Genomic DNA, 19754 nt, shown 5'->3' on the forward strand with positions numbered 1-19754 from the left:
AATATACGTAGCTATTTGTACGTTAATATTTGTAACATTAAACGTACATGTTATTACATTTGAATAGACACTAAAACGTACAATATGGATGTTTGAAAGCATCTAAGACGTAAACATTTTTATGTATTTACAGCTTTAGAAACAAATATTGACCAATCCATTACAACTATATTTGAATACGCGAATCGATTATAAATATATTTGTACATTTTTACTGTTTTATTACTATTTTAGATCCCTTAACCCTATCCCAACCTCCAAACATAACCACATTTCAACAATATAAAAACATATAACAAGTAGATTAATGCACAGTAGCAATACTTTTTGTTAAAATATATTCATTTATATATATTTTACAGCCGCTAATCCCACACCTACTCCTAAACCTAATCATAACCATTTATTAAGCATATAAAGCACATAACAGGTAGACAAATGTAATCACAACAATTCATTCAGAAAAATGGCAAAATTCAGTACAAAAGTAGTCCAAAGGGCGATACGCTGCATCCGATGTGCTCCCTGATGGCATACAATAGCTTTGTGTGAGGTGGAGAGTAGAATTTATATTATTAATCGCTGTAAATCTTCTCCTGATGCACTCCAGAACGGCGCTGACTTATCTCATTCAAACATATACATTGCAGAATATGGCATGTTGTAAATGGTCACGAGACACTTGAGAGCCAATGAGCATTCGACATCACTGCTGTAAAACCGCTGGTCGTAATGCTTGAGGCGGCAATATTTGAATTTTGAAAACGAAACCAATGCGGGTTGACGGTTACAGCAGGCGTGGCAGCGCTGCGGTGGATGGAGCCGGAGATCGTTGAATAAAAGGCTTGAATTTGGGTCTGTTCTTCACAGAAAGAATTCTGAAGGTTTGGATTATAGCTAACAAATGTATGGATACATTTTTAATTGTCAACTGCATTAAATAAATGTGATGGCATTTAACTAATCTCATTGATTATAAATTAAATGTATTTAACTTATTAATTATATGAATTATTCAATATTAATCAATTCAAACAGTACACGTAAACATTTCTACATTTCTATAGGTGTTAATACGTTAAATGATGACGTTTACATGCTGTCAATTTGTCAAAATTGTATGTTTTGTTGTCTATGCAAACGTAAGAGAATGTACGTTTACTAGTCCCAAACTTTACGTAAGAGTACATTCAAGTTCTCATGTGATCACATTGGTATGTAAGAGTGTGTCTCTGTGTGTGTCCCTCACTCTTTAGAGGGGCTGTTCATTCATTATATGCCACATTCATTTTGCTAATTAATGAGAACAGGCCAGAGCCCCGTATAGATTTGCAACATCTTCTCTTCATACTGCGTCTGTCTCTCCTCTCCCTCCTCTTGTGCATGCTTCCATACTTCACCTTTCTCGACTCATTTTCTGTTTATTTAGAGCTCTCATTCATTAGCTCAGTACTGCAAGGGTCAGCCCAATTATACAAGCATGAAAACACTCCTCTCTGAAGTCCTTATTGTTATGATGTGATTTGACACACACACACACACACACACACACACACACACACAATTTACCTTCAGGCAACAAATATAGCTTACTCACAAACAAATCAAACACATACAAGGCAGAAAGAAAGAAAAGAAAGAAAGAAAGAAAGAAAGAAAGAAAGAGAAAACATGAATCATGATTATATTCATGAAGTATATTCAGTGCTGTATGTAATGTAATTTTATTTTATTGGTAGACTAATTAATTCTTAAAAGTATGTTTAAGTCACAGTCCTAATCAACTCTTAATTGGTCTAAAGAATATTGCTTGCTGGAAGTGATGTTAGCTGTAGCTTGCTCTTAAATTAAGTAAATTGAGACAACAAAATGTAATTTGTTTGGTTTAAACTACTTGGTTCTGTTCAGATAATTTGAGAGCAAGAAGCATGAAGGTAGTTCAAACTGATTTCAAAGGAAGTTATTTAAAATGTCCCAGTTAAACAAACTTCATCCAAGGAACAAAATTATTTCGAGTTACATAACACTGCTGTCAGAATTATGCAGGAATAGATGTTGCCTTCATGGCATCTGCAGTTCTTAAAGTTAGTTACTTTGACCTCAGTTACTTTGTCCTCAAAGAGAGAGAGAGAGAGAGAGAGAGAGAGAGAGAGAGAGAGAGAGAGAGAGAGAGAGAGAGAGAGAGAGAGAGATGTGCAGACAGCAGCAGAAATACCGCCATCCCCTTGTCCTGAGCTCGAGTCTAAATGTGCAATAAGTCTTGCTGTGCTGTTTCATTACTGGCCAATGAGAGCCTGAGGAAATAAGAGCCTCAGCAGAACCCTAATACAACCTGCCCAGCTCTCCACTGCCCATACAACATACACCCCATTACTGTCCTTCAGCATTAATCTCTCCAATTACAGCAGGACATTGATCAGAGAACTGTAGTCAGAAGTTCAGCACAAGAGCACAGAGGGACGACGGGGCCACAGTGCCACTACAGTGTTCTCTACTTACAGTTGCTGTCTGCTGAAACACTGATTGCTTTTATTTATCTTCTCCTGTGTGTTTTCTATAGGAGGGCTAACTATTCTCTGTCACTCCTCAACTCTTTTCACATGGAATTTGTTTTGTGGGCTTTGTGAGGACGAAAGAGCAGGTACATTTCCGCCATTTGGCCGACACAGAGCACCACAGATGAAGTGAGAAAACTCATAGTCAATATCTTGTGGAGAATTTCACATATAGATTGTATTTAAAAGCAAAAGGAGCCACACACAGATGACTAAATTGAAGCAAAGCCATGCAAAGAAAAATGAAACTATATGAAATTGTGCCCCATCAGCACATACACAAAACCCTTAATCTGGTGAATGTATAGGCTCTAAAAAACTTAATTTGGTTAATACTTAATATAGAGCATTGTTATGTCATTTCAAAATAAGTTCTGGTGTGTTTCGACGTATAGTTGTTTATAACCTGTTTATAGTTAAAAGTCCTGTATTATGCACCAAAATCTTCATTTTTTTTCTGGTTATTATAGGGATTTTGGTTTCACAATAAGCTGTATCTGGGATTTTATTCATCTTGGACTTTTGTAGCGTCTATGTCTGTGCCCGTCACAGTAAGGAAACAATAAGAAATATTTTTAGCATTCTAAATCGATCAAAAAAATTATAGTAACAATCTCTCTCTCTCTCTCTCTCTCTCTCTCTCTCTCTGTGTGTGCATGTGTGTGTGTGTGTGTGTGTGTGTGCGCATGCATTGAGTGAGTGTGGAGCGTGGATGAAGAGTGTTTGACTGCAGAGTAAGGTACGAGTGTTTGAAATCTTTTTTCTTCCTTTTTCTATCTCTGTTAATTGTGCTTAGTAGTCGTTTTGTTTTTATTTGTTTATTTTTTTGTATCAGTAAGAGAAAAGTGGTTGTTTAAGGGAGTTTTTAAGGGAGTCAGAAGTGCTTTGACAAAGGAAAAAGAAGCATGTGAATCAGATGAGTCAGTAGTAACAGTGAAGATGAGGTTATGAAAAATGATATGGCGAAACCAGAAGTTGAGGGTTCTGATTTGGGAGATAAAGAATGTTTTCTTAAAACTCCCCAAAAAAGGAAACTGTTAGGATGTCATGCTGACAAACAAGCAAAAAGAATGGATGGTAATTGTGAGAACCAGACTGACATAGAGAGTGAAAATGATATGTCAGAATGCAGCGTTAATGCTAGTTTACCCCAAAGTGGTTTCTCTAGCCAAACATATACTGTTGAAGAAATAAAATCCTTCTTGAAAGTGACAAAAATATGAGGAAGGTAAAAGTAGAAGAATATTTCCCTGACATAATGCAGTTTATTGAAAGAGTAAAGGTTGTCAGAAATGAAAACTGTTTCACTGATCAGGATGGTTACCGTCTTAAGAAAATTCTTACGAAGTTAAGTAATTAGTCAAGAGTTTTCTGCAAAATCAACAAAAATGGATAACATAGTATATCCTTTTTGGCTTTATTGCCTCTGTTGCTCTTTTCTTTTCTTTTTAATGGGGGAAATAAATCTTGCTTCTTTAAATGTTAATGGTGCGAGGGATTATAAGAAGAAAGCTCAAGTATTTGAGACAATGAAATATAAGAAAATTGATGTTTTGTTTGTGCAGTAGACCCATAGATATATATCAAATGCTACAGAATGGGCTAAAGAATTTGATGGTTTAGTGATTTTAAATCATCATACTTCATTAAGTGGTGGAGTTGGAGTTTTATTTCCTAAGAATTGTATTCCATATTACTATAATATAGAAGAAGTAATTAAAGGAAGGGTATTGAAGATAAAAGCTTCATTTGAAAATAGCTCTTTTGTGTTTGTCTGTGTATACGCTCCAACTATGGCATTAGAAAGAATAATTTTTTTGAATACTTTGGATAATGTTGTAAATTATTGTAATGCTGATGAGTTTTTATTTGTGGGTGGAGATTTTAATTGTACTGAAAATGGCATAGACAGAAATCATGTTGAGCCACACATGCAATCATGAAAGAAGTTAATTCAGTTGATGAAGTCTCATAGTATTATTGATATATGGAGAAATTTCCATGGCACACAGAGACAATACACTTGGGCTTATGCTTATGAAAACCAGTTATCAATGGCAAGGCTTGATAGATTTTACAGTTTTAAGCATCAACTAAGTATGTTTAGGGAATGCTCAATAATCCCAGTAAGTTTCTCTGACCATAGTTTGGTAAACTGTGTTGTGCCAAAAATCATATAAAGTCAAAAAGTGCCTATTGGCATTTTAATAATAATTTATTGTGTGATTCTTTTTTTAGAGAAGTTTTTAAAGAGTTCTGTAAAAATGGCAAAGCTTTGAAATCTTCTTTATTGACATTGCAGCAGTGGTGGGATTTTATGAATGTACAAATCAAACAGTTGTGTCAGCAATATACTCGCAATGCTACAAGAGACATAAATGAGTCAATGAGTGTGTTGGAAGAAGATTTACTGAGGTTACAAGGGCTTGCAGACTCCATAAAGATGTCACTTCTTTAGAAAATATTAAAAGAAAAATAATCTATTAGCTGATATATTAGGTTTGACAACACAAGGTGCAATAATTAGATCCCGGTTTCAAAGTGTCGATTTAATGGATGCTCCTTCAAAATTCTTTTTTAACCTGGAAAAGAAGAATGGACAGAAAAAGTTTATTCATGCTTTAAAGTCTGAAACTGGAGTCTTGTGGTCAAATCCTTTAGATATCAGAAAAAGAGCCGATGAAAATTTTGGGTTCTTTGAAAATTTACCACAAGTAACCAAAGATGTTAACGAAGAAATCAGTAAAATCTTGACTTTAAGAGAACTAGAAGATGCTCTTAAAAGAATGGAGAGTGGAAAAGCACCGGGCATTGATGAAATTACAGTAGATTTTTATAAATCTTTTTGGTTAGAAGTGGGTCCAGAATTGGTAGCAGTTTTTAATGAGAGCTTGGTAATGGACAACTGACACAAAGCTGCCGTAGAGCAATTATTACTCTATTACCAAAAAAAGGAGATTTAAATGATATAAAAAATTGGAGGCCAGTAAGTTTATTATGCAATGACTATAAGATACTCTCTAAAGCCTTAGCAATTAGATTAGGTGAAGTTGTTGGATCTATTGTTCATCCAGATCAGTCATATTGTGCGCCAGGAAGAAGAATTTTTGATAATGTCTCTTTTATTAGAGACATTTTAGACTGTGGAAAACTTTTTGATTTAGATTTTGGATTGACAGAGTTGAACATACTTATTTCTAGAGTGTTTTAGAAGCCTTTGGTTTTAATTCTGATTTTATTTCTATGGTAAAAGTTATGTATTGTGGCATTGAGAGTATACTAAATATTAATGGTGACTTATGCTCTCTGTTTAGGGTGTATAGGGGTGTAAGACAAGGCTGTGCACTGTCAGGCATGTTGTATACCTTAGCCATAGAACCCTTGTTAAATAAACTAAGAGCTAATGTGCGTGGACTGTGTATGCCAAATTGTAACAATACTTTTAAAATATCAGCTTACGCTGATGATGTGATTGTTTTAATCAGTGAATCTAATGATGTCAGTGTGATGTTGAACATTTTAGATGATTTTAAAACTCTGTCTTCTCCAAAGGTGAACTGGAAAAAAGTGAAGCCATATTAGTTGGAAAATGGTTAAAAGCTGAACCAAGGCTTCCTGATGGGTTAAAATGGACCAGAGATGGATTCAAATATCTAGGAGTTTTTTTTAGGAGATGAAAATGCTGTGAAAAAGAATTTTAAAGGTACTATTGAAAAAGTAAAAGGGCGACTGGATAAGTGGAGGTTTTAACTTCCTAAAATGTCCTATAAAGGACGTATATTGATTATTAATAATCTGGTAGCCTCTGCACTATGGCACCGCTTAGTCTGCATAGATCCCCCAGTTGAAGTATTAATGAAGATCCAGTCGATTTTAATTGACTTTTTCTGGGACAGACTGCATTGGGTACCAAAAAGTATTTTGTACCTGTCTAAAGGTGAAGGGGGACTTGGTCTGATACACTTGCAGAGCAGAACAGCTGCCTTTCATCTGCAATATGTACAAAGACTTTTAAGGTGCTCTGAAGAGTCAAGTTGGATGGGTGCTGCCTGTGCAATTCTTCGAAGTATTGAAGGATTAGGACTGGATAAATCTTTATTCTGGTTGGATCCTCAAAGACTAAATCTACGTGATTCTCCAGTCTTTTATCACAACTTATTTAAAGTCTGGTCTTTATTTAAAACAAGCAGGGAAAGCAATGTATCTTCCCTGTTTTGGTTACTACAAGAACCATTGGTCTTTGGCTCACGTTTGGACTTATCTCGTGAGATTTCATTTGCTATACCGGAAAGGACTTTGTGTAATGTCAAGTTAACAATTGGACACTTACATCAAATAGCGGGTTCTGCTTTTAAAGATGTGAATGCAATTGCTGAGCGTTTAGGCATGAAATCGTACCGAACAGTGTCAAAAGCAATTGAAAAATGGAGATCAGCCCTCACTGGAGAAGAAATAGAATTGTTGGATCAATATTCAAAGGGGTCTATTAATCCCGATTGTAAAGACCCTTTTCCGAATTTGAGTCTATCTCCCAGTTTGGGTGAGTGCAATAGCATGTTGTTAGATTATAAAGATTTAATAATTGTGGGTCCAAATTTTGCACTTGGTAAAGACATGTATAAGAGTTGTGTAAAAGCGTTTAATAAAAAAATCTTTGAATAGCAAGTGCGATACACCATGGTGAAATGTACTTAATCTTGATGTAAATGAAAAACCTGAATGGAGAGCGTTATATAAATCACCATTTGTCATAAAAAAAATAAAATAAAAAATAAATAAAAAATGGGGATTTACAGTGGAGAGTGTTGCATGGTGCCATTGCAGTCAATGCTTTTGTTTCATTGATGAAGTCTGACATTACTGAAGATTGTCCTTTTTGCTTACAAAAAGAGACTATTTTTCATGCGTTTATGCATTGTGAAAGGTTAAAACCTTTATTTAATATCTTGGAGAAGTTTTTTATTTCTTTTGATGTAATTTTTTCAATGAAAGTGTTCAATTTGTGGTTTTAAATATGTGAAAAAACATAATCAGAAGTCTCGATTGTTGAATTTCCTGTTAGGTCAAGCAAAAATGGCAATATAAACCACAAGGAAAGAGAAAATTGAACAAAATGTTTTAAGTAGTATAGAAGCTGTTTTTGTAAAATTAGTAAAATCTAGAATTTTGATAGATTATCATTATTATAGATTAATGCATGACCTTTTATCTTTTGAGGCAATTTGGTGCTTAAATGGGATCATTTGTGAAACTGTTGAAGAAGAATTGTTATTCCCCTTTTGATTAGGATGATTTTATTGTTGTTTAAAATGGGTATTGTTTGATAAATTTGTGTTATTGGTTTGTGATATGTAAATATTTGTAATAAAAAGGGTTTTTGAAAATCAAAAATCTTTCTCTCTCTCTCTCTCTCTCTCTCTCTCTCTCTCTCTCTCTCTCCCTCTCTCTCTCTTGTTTCTGCAGTATCTGTAGGGCAGAACTGACAGTTGTATCTGTAGGGCAGATTTCCTCTCTTGACAGACATTCAGAAGAGAGCCAGTAAATTCTGGTTCCACCAATCAGACTCTTCTCCAGAAAATCACCATCACTCTATGTTTATACACAGAGCAGCACACCCAGAGAGTGACCCTTTACAGTATTTAGTGGACAAACACCAGCTAAATGTATCAATTCAGGCAAAATTAAAACAAATACAAAACACGACTCAAGAAGAATATATTCATCATTGGCAAAGCAAGCACAAAGAAATGGCATCATATCTGACGAAAATTAAAGATTACCATCACAGGAAACTTCTGCCGAAGTATCGTGTGAGTGAGCACAGTCTGGCTGTAGAGATGGGTCGGCAAAGACAGAGCTGGAGACTCAGAGAGGACAGACTGTGTTCACACTGCACTCAATGGGTCATAGAGGATGAACTTCACTTCCTCACTGAGTGCAGTTACTGTTACTCATTGTTCTCTGTAGTTACATTTCCTTACAGTTTGTGCACTTACCTGTATGATTATTACTATTGTTACATGTTTTTATAAATTTTTTTGTTAATGAATGCTTTGGTAACATTGTACATAGTAATCGGTCATGCCAATAAAGCTAATTTGAATTGAACTGAACTGAATTGAATTGAGAGAGAGAGAGAGAGAGAGAGAGAGAGAGAGAGAGAGAGAGAGAGGGAGGTGGATGATTTTATGTAAGATAAAAGGAACTGTCATGGTTTCCTCGCTAGTGAAGGATTTCTCAATAAAAACAGAAAAAAGTGTTATAATTTTACTGGACAGAACTCAAAGACTAGTGCAGAAAGTCTGGTCTGGGTTCTTAAAAGCAGAACATAATCCATCTCTTTAAAAAGATATCACCATTTCTTCTACAAGCATGGAGCACAGAAGCTCCCCAAAATCCATTATTTCTAGTTTTCTGAAGATAATATTTGTCCTTTAAGCCATTTAGTCACTTATCTTTGAAATAGCTCTGTCACATCCTGCTCTCTGTTCTTCTGGGGATACGACTGTGGCAGCGGGGGCGTGGTCAAGCATCTCTCCGGAGAGAGAGAAAGCGGTAAGGGCACTTACACCTGAGTTAAATTATGTCTAACACCTGTCTCTAATTTCAGTGAGCACGGGGAGAGCGGCATAAATAGAACCACACAGCACTTAGAGGAGAGAGAGCCTGGGCATGGACTATGAAGTTAGAAGTTACTACGATTACAAATCTGAGAGTTTATTCCAACAACGTAAAGCCCTGAGAGTGTGTATGTGCTGCAGTAAGGAAAATAAAAACGCCTACCTGAACCAAGAAATCTGCTTCTCGCCTCCTCCTTCCACTGAGAAGTGTCACAACGACCAACTCTTCCATAAAGTCCTCTCCTCACAAACACCCCACAGAAAACAGGACCACACCAAAGATTCAGACATACACGTGGCCCCAGCACACAAACACTGAAAAGTAAGCTCAAAAGTAAGCTCAACACAAGTTGAAAATTAAACCTCCTTTCTGTTTATGCAATGTCTCCACTAAGAGTTCAAGGCCAGTGATGTATTTCAAAAGAGACTTCAAGAGAAAAAATATGTGGGCATTTACACCAAAGTGATGGAGTTCTGTTTACTCTGTGAAGAATTTAATCTTATCTGCTCTGAGAAAGGTGTAACAGGGTCATTCATCCGACAGTCTCTGATCTCGAACTTGGCCAATCAGATATCCTTGAAGGCCAAAACGGTGTAGTCTAAGGCACTCACATATAAAATACAACACAATCAAGAAGCAAAAATACATCTCAAGCACCTGAGATATGCTTTGTGGCAGATTCTTTGGTTTTAGTTTGTTTACTCTGAGGCCTGGAAGGACAGTATGAATAAGTCAAGACTGATGATAACAGTGGGTTAAGGTTGAATTATTTTATCTCACTGAGAAAGAATATGCTAGACACAGAGATACATGTTTTGTACTCATCAGACGTGTTCTTTAGGTAACCGTTTGAGTCCACTGATGTGTACGTGACATATGGGCCAGGCTGGTTCACACCGAAGGGCTGTGGGATGGATAAAGGTGGTAAGACAAATGTACTACACATACTGTATACACACAAACAATTGTGCAAGTGCCATTATAATCATAAAACTGGTCTTTTAGAAGCACAAAAATCACACTTATCCATAAGTCTATGCAAACAAAAGGTGGTGAGACTATACAACAGTCCTAAAGTGAAGGCCTGCCGTATTCAGTCACATATGTGATCATATCAATCAGTTCTTCGTCGGAAGTGTTCATTGTAGTTGCAAAATGGGAAACTGTAAACACAATCTTCTTTCCTGGCGGGCCGCTACAGAATGTTACACCCTAACTACTGGAAATTGCGTTAAGGTAGCAAATCAGATTAAAAAATTTATTTTATATTTCATTCAGAATTTCATGTTTCTATATCCATATGCCGCTTCATATGCAGCTTCTGTGTTGCCTTTGCAGTGTAAAGGCTCGGTCACATTCACTCTAACACAGCAGATTAAAAATGCATGACCGTATATGGGGTGAGTGTGAAACCTGCATGTGCTATGTACGAAGGACCGCCCTACAAGGACAGTTAAACCAAGAAAGTTACAACAGGTCAACAATGTGAATTTGTCCATCAAAGTTCACCAAAATTTGAGCCCCACGCTAAATTTGTAAAGAGAAATTTTGCCACCATAAGTCCAGATTCCCACTGACATAATTGTATTTCATCTATGAAATTTCGCTGTGCACGTGCAAATGAGACCAAGCCTTAGAAACGAATAAGAATGTGTGTGTTTTTGGTCCACACAGATCACCCCAGATCACACAAGCCCATCTCCAACCTTCTTCAGCTTCCTACTAATGCTGAAATACATGAGCGATCTTTATCACCATCCAACACCAACACTGGGCAAGCATCGACTCAGTGCCAGGGAGATGGGACAGACACTCTACATGCCAGCCTGTCAAATATGAACACTTTTTCTATGTGTAGACAATAATACTGGGAACTACAAATGAACAGTGTGCCCGAGAGAGGTGGGAATACATTTTTAAACAGATGTATCTGTGGGGCATGATTATGAGTAGGGAGGGGTGAAATGATTCCCCAGTTGTAAATTACATTTCACAGTAACTTCAGTACCAGCCAATGGACAATGTTGACAGAAAGCAAGACGATCCTGGAGCAGAAGCTTTCTGTCACTTAGTGCCAAACTGACATACATGAGGGAGACAATGACCTGGCAACTTCAGATGAAAAATGTGCAGACAAACAAAACAAGTTGCCAACAATGAGGGCAAAATATGCAGCCAGAGAATCTGACATCAGTGGTGCCTGAAGCACAATTAAGATTTTGACACTTTTTTGGAACTCATAATCAACTTTTCTCAGACACCAACATCCATCTTATCAAATGGATATCTCAGACTCTAAATTCTGATTGGACGAGCCACATTCAAAGCATGCTGTAAAATGACTGAAAACACACACCTCTTTTACACTTATGCGGCGAGTCACTACATTACTTAGCAACCACAGTCTAAAGTTAGGCTAATGAAGTACATTGCTTGGAAGAATTGTTCTTTCTGATAAATATAAATAATACATTTAACTGTTTATAGAACATTGTTGTATTATCATAGCGCTGTTGCCATTGTTTTATAAAAGCCATTACAGTTAATGGACTGCCTCTCATGGCTTATTGCTTTAATAGAGTTTTAATCTCAACCACAAAACGTACAACACACCAACTTGTCACACAAAGAAGGTTATAGTTGGTTACACAGAGGAAATGTGCATGCAATAGCAGATCATACAGGGCACCTAATGTACGCAGGCCTCTCTCTTATTAAGATCTTACCCGGAGAACTGAAAACCCCCTGTAGCTTAATCACAGAGGAAGCTGGCTCCTGACCAAGACATGACCGCTCAATATAATGTCTGCCACAAGCTCAAAGCAAGAAAAAAAACCTCCCTAAAACTCAGATTGGCTGAAGCATTGTAAACAGCTGAAGAGCCCTTGGGCCATGTCAAGCATTTGAGGACAGGTGGATAAACTCATGATCTCACTGATGAATGGACCAGAATGAAAAAGGCAAAGGTTGCTGCTGAGCAAGCCAGAGAAAACAGAGATACAACGTAAACTTGGGAAGATAAAGCATCGAGGAAAAAAAGAGCAAAACAGAGAGGCAAGAAGCAGCAGCTAAAAGAGGAGATAAACAGATATATCACAAGAACTGGTTGAGGAATAACAAACACCACAGTGAGTGACTTCAACTATGGACTGAATATTTCAAAGACAGTCTAAACAAAGAGCCCCCAAGGAACTGAGACTTCCACCAAATAAAAACAAGAACAATCGCAACTGAAATAAATAATTTAGAATACATTTGCCTCTATACTGTTAAGTGTGTGGAGCACTGGGTCAAATGTCAGATTTCTGGAGGCATCTGTTAAATGTGTTTTTTTTATTTATTTATTTTATTCTAAACTACATTCTCCTTCCCAGATTAAAAGAATAAATTAGAAAAAAATGTTTTTGTCAAAACCTCATGTCATTCCAAAACAATATGATTTTAATTCTTCTGTGGGACACAAAAGAAGGCATTTTACAGAATGTCACAATCACTGATTTCCATACAATAGCAGTGGATACTGCCTCACTTTAATGATTAAAAAAGCACCCAAAAGTGTCATGAAAGTAGTCCATGCTACATCCTATTTATATTCCAAGTCTTCTGAAGACATATGATTACTTTGTATGATGAACAGACCAAAAATGTAGTTGTTATTTACTCTCAAATCAAACCAAATCAAATCATTGATCAACTCCTGTAAACAGAACCCAAATAAATTTGACCTCATTTGTTCTTGTGCATTTCAAGGCCAAACGTCATGACACAAGAACCAATTTGGTTAAATGCTATTGATGTGTCAGTTTGGGCTCTGAATACATCAATGACTGCTTTTCCACCATCGGGCTGAATGGTTCTGAGCACGATGTAGAATGATTACCGTAGCATTTCCACATGAGCATAGTTCGGCACGGCATGATTCTAAAAAATTCTCAGCCAGGAATTCTCAGCATGTTTAGCTAACCGTACTCAACCATACTCAACCATGTTGGTGGAGTGGCTTTAGTACGTGGCGACTCACGATTGTCAATTTGCCAATGCCAAGGTAACTTATAGCGCTTTTAGTTGTTTCTAGCTTGCCAAGTTTGCTAATATTTGGGTGAAAAATAGAGTTAGTTTAAGTTTAACTAGTATTGTATCCTACACTTATTCTTCAGGGAAGTAGATTACTATCTCATTAAAACTAAAAATGTATCAATATATTTTCATATACTATTTTCATTTAATACTTATATACTACTTTGTAAGTTAATATGCTTTTTAGCTAGTCTGGGAACTTTTACCTTTCTGTGTGTTTGTGTCTGGTGGCATTACCTCTCCTCAGCTAAATGTTTTACATTTCTGTTTATCAAACAAAGTGATTGAATGCTTTCATATGCATTTTTGCATATGCATTTGTATGCATGCATGAGTCACATGGACTACTTTTATTTGAATGCTTTTTCTTTTAGCTTTAAAGTGAGTCACTTTCACTGCTATTGCCTGGAAATCAGCAAAAAAAGACATTCTTTAAAATATATCCCTTTGTGTTCCGTAGAAGAAAGTCATAAGGGTTTCCAATGACATTAGAGTGAGTAAATAATGCTTCAAGTTTCACTTGTGGTTGAACTATTCTTTTAATACACAGACACAATTTTAAGCAAGCTGGTTAGTTTAGCTATCGATTGTGGTTTGGTGCTGCTTCCAAAACACTGCTCAGTTTGTTTAAGGAGTCTGACATGTAAACTTATGGCTCAACCAATGGCCAATGAGTTTTGGGGCAGGACTACCTGTGTCCAAACAATGGGAGTAGGTGGGAGTGTTTGGGAAATCTGTTTGGAAACTCAGTAGCAGTAGAGGTGGATAAATGAAACACTGCAGCTTTAAGGAAACCTAGTTAATGTTTTATGCTGCTGCAATCAGGCAGGAATGTTGAGCAGCATTTAACATGCCAGTCAACAAATACAGAACAAATGCAAATAGCTACAATACAGGACATATTCATTTGTTTGAACTACATACAGTATGTATACAAATAATGTCCCTGTTGCAGTGCTGGAATATTAATAGTGTGGGGAACTGTATAACATGTTTGTCAGGGGTCAACTCACAATGAGGCAGGAGTACAGCCCATCTTTAAGAGCTTTTATTTAATCACAGAGCCCTCTGCTCTTCCACTGGCCTCAGGGCGAGCTGTCTTCACTCGGCATATCAGAAAGTTAAAGAACACAGCTGATGTGATGTCTGTGTGTGTGCATTTGTGTGTGTCTGAAATAGAAGATGAGCGGCTGGGCAGAAGCTGTATCATCCCTTCATTATGAGGAATAACAGTTAACAAACAGAGGTCTGCTGTGTGTGTGTGTGTGTGTGTGTGTGTGTGTGTGTGTGTGTGTATCGGTCCTGTTTTAAAAGGGTAATTTTTTTTTTTTTTTGGTCAAGCTCACGGTAGTGCTTTAAAACATAAATGCACTTTGCAAAAAGTCCTCTTGTCTCAGCCTACCTTCACACAGTCAGTGTTAGCAACTTAGATTAACAACTGTATTTAGTACCAAGTGTGACATTCACATTTTCCACAAAACTGAAGGGAGTAGCTCTGATGGAAGACAGAAATTGGATCTATAAACTTCGGATGACACACAGAACTGTATGTGAATGTTACTGCTTTTGCCACTCTTAAACAGGTCTTACAACCATATTCTGCTGCTGTGTAAATGTAGCCTAATAAACTCTATGACTCATACTCAGTATGACAGATAGCAGCAACAGCAGATCTACAGATAACAGAGAAAAGTAAAAGAAAATGTAGACAGACATTCAACAGGGGCTGAAAAGGATGGCAGGAGAGGGTGGAGGGACTAACAGACGAGAGGTCAGCAAACAGTAGTAGCGATGAATAAGAGAATATGAAATGGAATAGAGGTGCACAAACACACAGACAAATGTGTAGGAGATAGAGAGAGAGTGAGAGAGAGGACAAGAGTGAGAACATGAGAGAGATGAGAGATAAAAGCCTGTATCCCACTAAGAACAAGGACAGCTTTGTGACATATTTGTCTCCGACCTTAAGAGCTAGTCAACAATGACACAGAAACAAAGATAATGTGACAGAGCTAACAGACATTCAAAATCAGGTTTTCTGTCTACAAATGATGCCTATGCCCAGACAGAATCTGCAGACTTCATAGTTTCAGCATTGATTTTGGGAGAAAATCTGCAGAATTCTGTGAAGTGGATAGATTTTTTTTTTGCATTTTTTGGTTAATGAAGTATTTTTCCCATACATTTTTTTCCATAGGGACTTCATAAAATCATACATTAAAGCATTGATCCAAACCAACCAGCTCTGGGGTGAATCACAAGATAACAAGCTTTGCTTTGAAGCTTAAAAGTATCTGAATATTGGAGAAAAAGGTACAAGACTGTGGACTTGTCCTGTTTCATGGGGGAATGAACAACAATACCATGAAGCATTGCGAATGACATAATGGAATTAAAATGATGGAAAAATATAAAACCATTGACTTAATGTTGTTTATTGTAAGTATTGAATATATTAAAATTATATTGCAAAATATTCAGATATAAACAAATATAGAAGCAGTTTGAGAGTGTAGGGAGACCAACTAAATTGCATCATTCGCAATGCGTCATGGAAGCGGGATGGTTTGTTTGACGCAATTCTCTGATTGGTGGATTTTCCCCCTCAGGATCCAACATGATCATGATTGGCATGTTGTTTCTCGAAAGTTCGGTATCTTAGATTTGGCCACATTATGCCAACTCACCTACATCTCCTGTTAGACATTTTTTCATCGACTCCAGCATGTTTACCTTCCCCTGTGGTTTGGAGGTTGCATTTTCCCTCTAACATTACATTTTACTCCACTTATGGCTAGGTTTAGGTATTCGGTTTGGTTTGGGGAGTTAAGTATATTAAATATGAATTCCTCTTCACTGTATTACAGCCTGCACAGCTAAAAACAACTCGATTTAATACTCGGTTTTGACGCTTTTCATGGAATTAAAAATGGAGCTCACATGCACCCATGCGCCCAACAACACCAACCGCTTTGACCACTGGGGGCAGTGTTTCACATTTTGGTAAGCATAGACTGGTTTTAGCTAAAGAAATATCAACCTACTCTTTCTGATTTTACTGTGAGATCTGTCTGCAGGATCATGGACAGTGTAGTTTTTCATCAGAAATTCTGTTTTATGAATGAAGTTGAAATAACGTAGACTGATGTGTTCAACAGAAGCACATACCAATTGATTAACAACCTCGGAGCTCTCGGTAGGACTGTTTTTAAATGTTTATAAGTTATCATTAATAATCAATTATGAATGGGACTTGTTGCGCTTTATTGGTAGCTAAAAGTATCAAATTAGCCAAAACTTTTAGAAAACAAAAACGCAAAGGGCTCAAAGATTTCTTTGAGTTCAGATTATGTGCAGGCCTGCTGATGCAAAACACATGTCAAATCCACTGTGAAAAACATGTTTGTGTGTCTTACACAAGAGATAAAGAGTGCAGAACTCACCTTGACGTTTTCTGGACAGACATTAAAGCACAGACCACTGAGCACTACAGAGAGGAAAAGAGAAACAGAGAATCATAACCTTGATCCACATATCTGGCCCTTGGATAAGACAAGCTGATTGCAGTGTTTCACAGACTCTGGCATTCTGAATCAAACCAAACACCCAACCACACATGGACAGCATTACATTACACCCCTTTCCCATTACCGATAACATATAACAATGATGCTTCTGCTTGCCTCTCCAGCCAAGAATCAGGCCTGGAGAAAATGAATTGGGCAAAATTTGTACTAAATTCCAACTAATGGCATGAAAGATGAGCCAGGCTCTCATCTTCTGTTGAGACCAAAATTGACTGTGTGCTAGAGAGCAGTGAATATAAAAGGGAAAGTAAAAAATCATTAATTGCTCATTAGAGGCAAACAAAGAACCATCTGTGTGTACCGTTGCATCTGTCTTTATCTAATGCTGCATTAGATTTTTAAACCGGCAATGACAGGCAGCACTACTTAAAGAAAGTTCAGGATGTTCCCTCAGCACCAGCATGAAATTAACAGAATTATATGTGAATCCTTCAAGTGGCAAATATATGACAGTAAGACAGACAATGGCATGATGCAAGCAAAGGAAAGGACAAAGCAAAAGTGGCTTTGAAATTAAATGAAAGTTTTCAATTATTTCGAGAGCTTGTCCTTTTGTCCATTTGGTTTGACATTTTACAAATTTTACATCATTTTTTTTTTACAAATGTTCTGCATGAGTTATAACAATTATAAAATCAAATATGTGGCTTCGTTTTTCAAAGTGAATGTACTGTGAGGCGAAAGAGAGATGTGACATGAAGCCTGTAGGAGTCTTTCATTCATGCAGGGTCAAACCGTTTTTTGGGGGGACTTGAGAGAGCAAGTGAAGCTTTCTTCATCCTCTATGAATGAGAAAACTTGCTGCAGGACATTATGACAGACGCGCCTCCTTCATGACTTCATCACTCCTGTGTTTCTCTAAATCTTTTATTTTCTTTGCTTTGACACACATTCCATCAGGGCTGGATGTAGGCATGGGCAGGGGTGTGCTTAGCCCACCCAAATGTGAGTCTTGACCACCAATCAAACATTTGGGAAACATGGTTTTAAAAAAATATTTTATTTTTCCGATTTGTGCATGGGTTAAAAGCAATATGGGGGCGGGCTGTGGGCTGTAGACCACCCAACCAATCACAAAACAGCACCAGAAATGTGAAGTGTTTTTCTATTTTTGTCATTGTCAGACAGCATCAACACACTTAAGAAGCAGCTGCTGCAAACCAGTGAGTCAAAGATGTCACGTGAGTGAGAATGGAAATCATTTTTTGCAATGCATAGGTTTTCAGTGCCCATAAAGAAGACTGGTGGTGTCTCTAGCAGTGACCATGTGGCTGCTGTTAATGTACCACAGGATCCCTCTTATCAAATATCTCCCTCCACATCATTTTGTCATGCTCCTGCCTGTAACTTTCACGTTTTGTCCCACTTCCGTCCACAAAAGCCAGCAGGTAGAGGTCTACACAAATTGTTCTGTCCCGCTCCAGTATAATTCCCACTCGTAAAAAAACAAAAAAGAAAATGAAAAGAGAGAAAACAACACACAGCATTGCCAAATATCTGATTGACTTTTGGTTGGTTTCAAAGTTTTGCTTGTACCTTTATTTAATAAAGCATTATCATCCATATAACTACTTTCCGCCACATAGAGCACAAGGAAGAATTTGTATGAATTAGCCAACAACCCTGCGCCTGTAAATCGTAAATTTTTTTGTTGCTCTTGTGCAAAAGACAAATAACACGAATTACATTCTGAACCTTAAATACATAAAATAAATTTGAGGAACATATATTTTATTTTTTAGATATTTATATTTTGCGGAAGTCACGCAAGTAATTTCTTTCTCCTGCTCCCGTGCACACATCATCCCGCCCGCACCTGCACTCAGCAATCAAAACTAGTGATAGGAAGATCAGATCATTTTACTGACTTGAATCTTTGAGTCTCTTTCAGCAAAATGAATGAACCTTTATTCAAGTCATTCCGTTCATTTGAGCAGAATTAAATTAAAATGTTAAATTTTCAATAGCCAGATCCCCCCAACACGTCCACTTAACGCAAACTTTGATTATAGTCCCAATAAGGAAAAAATTATAATGCAGCCAAGGACAAATTATGAGAAACAGAAAGATTAGTTCACCTCTGGAATCTTCTTGTCTGAGTCGTTCGTTCTTTTGTCACGTGACAGCCCTATGTGCATAGTGTACACGGCTGTCACGTGACAAAAGAACGAACGACTCAGACCAGAAGACTCGAGAGGTGAACTAATCATTTCTGTTTCCTGTGTGAGCAATGCATAGCATATACAGCTGTCATGTGACAAAAGATCAAATGACTTGGACCAAAAGAGTTGAAAGGTGAACAAATCATTTCTGTTTCCTGTACAGCGCCTATGCGATTTTCACGTAACAAACGAACGGAGGTTATGCAATGCGCATGCACAGCCAACACAAAATGAATGAATCACTCTCTGAGACTACTCGTTCTTCTGAGTCACATAAAAGATTCTTTCAAAATGAACAAATCGTTCATGAAGACCCATCACTAATCAAAACTTGTCCCATGCCACACTCTGTAGTACCGGGTCCCGTCACGCTGATTCTGCGGGAGTGCAGGCCTCTATTATAAAGCACCATTCCAGCCAATATTAGCTGACAGTACCGTTCGCGACCATGGCTGGATACAGTGTTTTGCAGGACACGTGCTTCTCTTTCCAGTTGTTAGTTTGGTGTCGCTGAGAGATGCTGTCTGTCTCATCGCATCTTACATCTCTTTTATATACATCTTTTTACAGTACTGTGATAGTTTGTTGTATATTGTTTGTCATTGCACTTTAAACTACTCTGTTTTTGCTATGAAAATAACCTTTGGTGCTTACGTGGCATTACTTTCCTTCCTTCCTTCCATCCTTCCATCCATCCAAATTTCTGTATATTTCCCTAAATGACTTACATGTTTAGTTTCACTTATAAAAAT

The 19754-nt window shown here is 37.2% G+C and overlaps 1 pseudogene; it reads right to left on the reverse strand.

Annotated features, from left to right (window-relative positions):
• Positions 1–19754, reverse strand: part of LOC127441452 (T-cell immunomodulatory protein-like) — a 197356-nt pseudogene that overhangs the window by 22280 nt on the left and 155322 nt on the right.

The sequence above is a fragment of the Myxocyprinus asiaticus genome, chromosome 1 (assembly GCF_019703515.2).
Source record: "Myxocyprinus asiaticus isolate MX2 ecotype Aquarium Trade chromosome 1, UBuf_Myxa_2, whole genome shotgun sequence".
Taxonomy (NCBI): Eukaryota; Metazoa; Chordata; class Actinopteri; order Cypriniformes; family Catostomidae; genus Myxocyprinus; species Myxocyprinus asiaticus.